This window comes from Octopus bimaculoides, chromosome 21, assembly GCF_001194135.2.
Source record: "Octopus bimaculoides isolate UCB-OBI-ISO-001 chromosome 21, ASM119413v2, whole genome shotgun sequence".
In the NCBI taxonomy this organism is placed as follows: domain Eukaryota; kingdom Metazoa; phylum Mollusca; class Cephalopoda; order Octopoda; family Octopodidae; genus Octopus; species Octopus bimaculoides.
The window spans coordinates 13,025,316-13,027,513 of record NC_069001.1 but is presented as its reverse complement, the minus strand read 5'-3'; the positions used below and the strand labels follow the sequence as shown (position 1 = coordinate 13,027,513).

Sequence of the window (2,198 nt, the reverse complement as noted above, 5' to 3'; positions counted from 1 at the left end):
CTTCTTTCAGTTTCCGCCTACCAAATCCACTCACAAGGCTTTGGTCGGCCCGAGGCTATAGTAGAAGACACTTGCCGAAGGTGCCATGCAGTGGGACTGAACCCGGAACCATGTGGTTTGTAAGCAAGCTACTTACCACACAGCCAAAATTTCATGTTAATTTTTAATTTATATTCCAAACCGCAGCTTAATGAGGACAGTTATTTTACCAAAATCTTAATTATTTTCAAATTAATTGAAACAAAAACAGTGTATCTTAATAGAAATCGTTGTTACATAATGTGTGTTTTCCATGCTGGCATACAATGAGTAAATTGTTGAAGTGGCTTAATTTAAAACCTTTCATGGAAATTCTATCTTAATTTATGTTCCAAACATCAGTGTAATAATTGTAATTTTTACTGGGCTCCACATGCAATTGATGAAGCTGATGAGATTACAGAATGTAACATTCACAGGAGATGCAACAAATGCACTGTCACTTGATGAATGTGGAAACTTGAAGAAACGAGCATTTATTTGCATACACACAGGCGCACTGATGCTTATGCATGCACACATGCTCATGTTTGCACACATACTCACATTTATGCTCTTACACTCACACATGCATGCTCATGCCCTCACACTAGTGTTTACACACATGCACACACTTTCACACTAACATTCATGCTTACACACACGCATACACACACACACACAATACAGGCTTCCTTACAGTTTCTGCTTACCAAATTTTACTCGGACAATATTAGTCAACCAAAGTGCCATATTCTAGGATAGAACTTAGAAACCTTGTTACTTCAAGGTGAACTTAAGGTTTACCTTTTCTAAAGAAAAATGCAGATAAGTCTGAAGCATTATTTACATTTGACGGATATTTGTCCTCATCTTGTTTGTTGTTAACACAACGTTTCGGTTGATATACCTTCCAGCCTTCATCAGGTGTCTTGGGGAAATTTCAAACCTAGGTTCTCATTCCTAAGGTATCTTTCGATGTTGTTGTCATTGTTGTTGTCGTTGTTGTTAGATTGGAGCGTGGTGTAGCCATCTGGTTTCACCAGTCCTCAGTCAAATCGTCCAACCCATGCCAGCATGGAAAGCGGACGTTAAACGACGATGATGATGATTATTATTATTATTATTATTATTATTATTATTATTATCCAGGTCACTTCTTGGAATCAAACTCAGAATCTTGGGGGTTAGTAGCCCACGCTCTTAACCACTATGCCATATGCCCGTGGGCAATTATTGAATGAATTTTAGGGCTTATAAATCTAATATTTTCCTATCCTTCCTTAATACCGATGGAGGATGGAGGGTATATCAGCTGAAACGTTGTGTTAACAACAAACAAGATGAGGACAAAATATGTCAAATGTAAATAGTGTATATAATTCCTCATCTCTTAAATATAGAACTGTATTATAATAAACCTTTTAACATTTAATCCAGCCATATCTGGCCCAAATATTCTACCTGCTTTATCTTTATACTGGCCAGCTATGGCCTCTCACACTTACCCTACAATGTCATTCTAAAAATAAACAATCACATCATCAAAATCTTGAAGCTTTGAGATAATGCATGATTAATTCAAAACAATGTGAATAAATAAGCATTAAATTTGATGGAATAATTTGAAAGTTAAAGGGTTAAAGATCCAGCAAACTGCCGGAAATTTAGAGAAGTACTTAACTGGTATAATTGATGATAAAGAGGAAGAGTTTAAAGGCTTATGGCATGGAAGATAACTAGAAATTCCTATGGGATAACATCCTGAGGGCTACAGAACAAGTCTGTGGTTGATGCAGACTTGATGCTTGATTGAATGAGATGCAGTGATGGAACAATGAGGCTGACAGAACCGTAAAATGAAAGAGAGGCTTTGGAAAGACTAAAAGAAGAGACAGCAGAGGATTCTTAAAGCTATGAGATAATGCATAATTAATTCAAAACAAATGTGAATAAATAAGCATAACATTTGACAATAATCTGAATGCTAAAGGGTTAGATAAATGATGGTAGGCTGTGTGTTAAGTAGCTTGCTTACCAACCACATGGTTCCGGGTTCAGTCCCACTGTGTGGCATCTTGGGCAAGTGTCTTCTACTATAGCCTCGGGCTGACCAAAGCCTTGTGAGTGGATTTGGTAGACGGAAACTGAAAAGAAGCCTGTTGTATATATGTATATAT

At 37.0% G+C, this 2,198-nt stretch overlaps 1 protein-coding gene across 1 annotated transcript in view; it reads left to right on the top strand.

The window, feature by feature from the left end:
• Positions 1-2,198, top strand: part of LOC106880290 (uncharacterized) — a 24,763-nt gene that overhangs the window by 10,103 nt on the left and 12,462 nt on the right. The gene's annotated exons all lie outside the window — the stretch shown is intronic.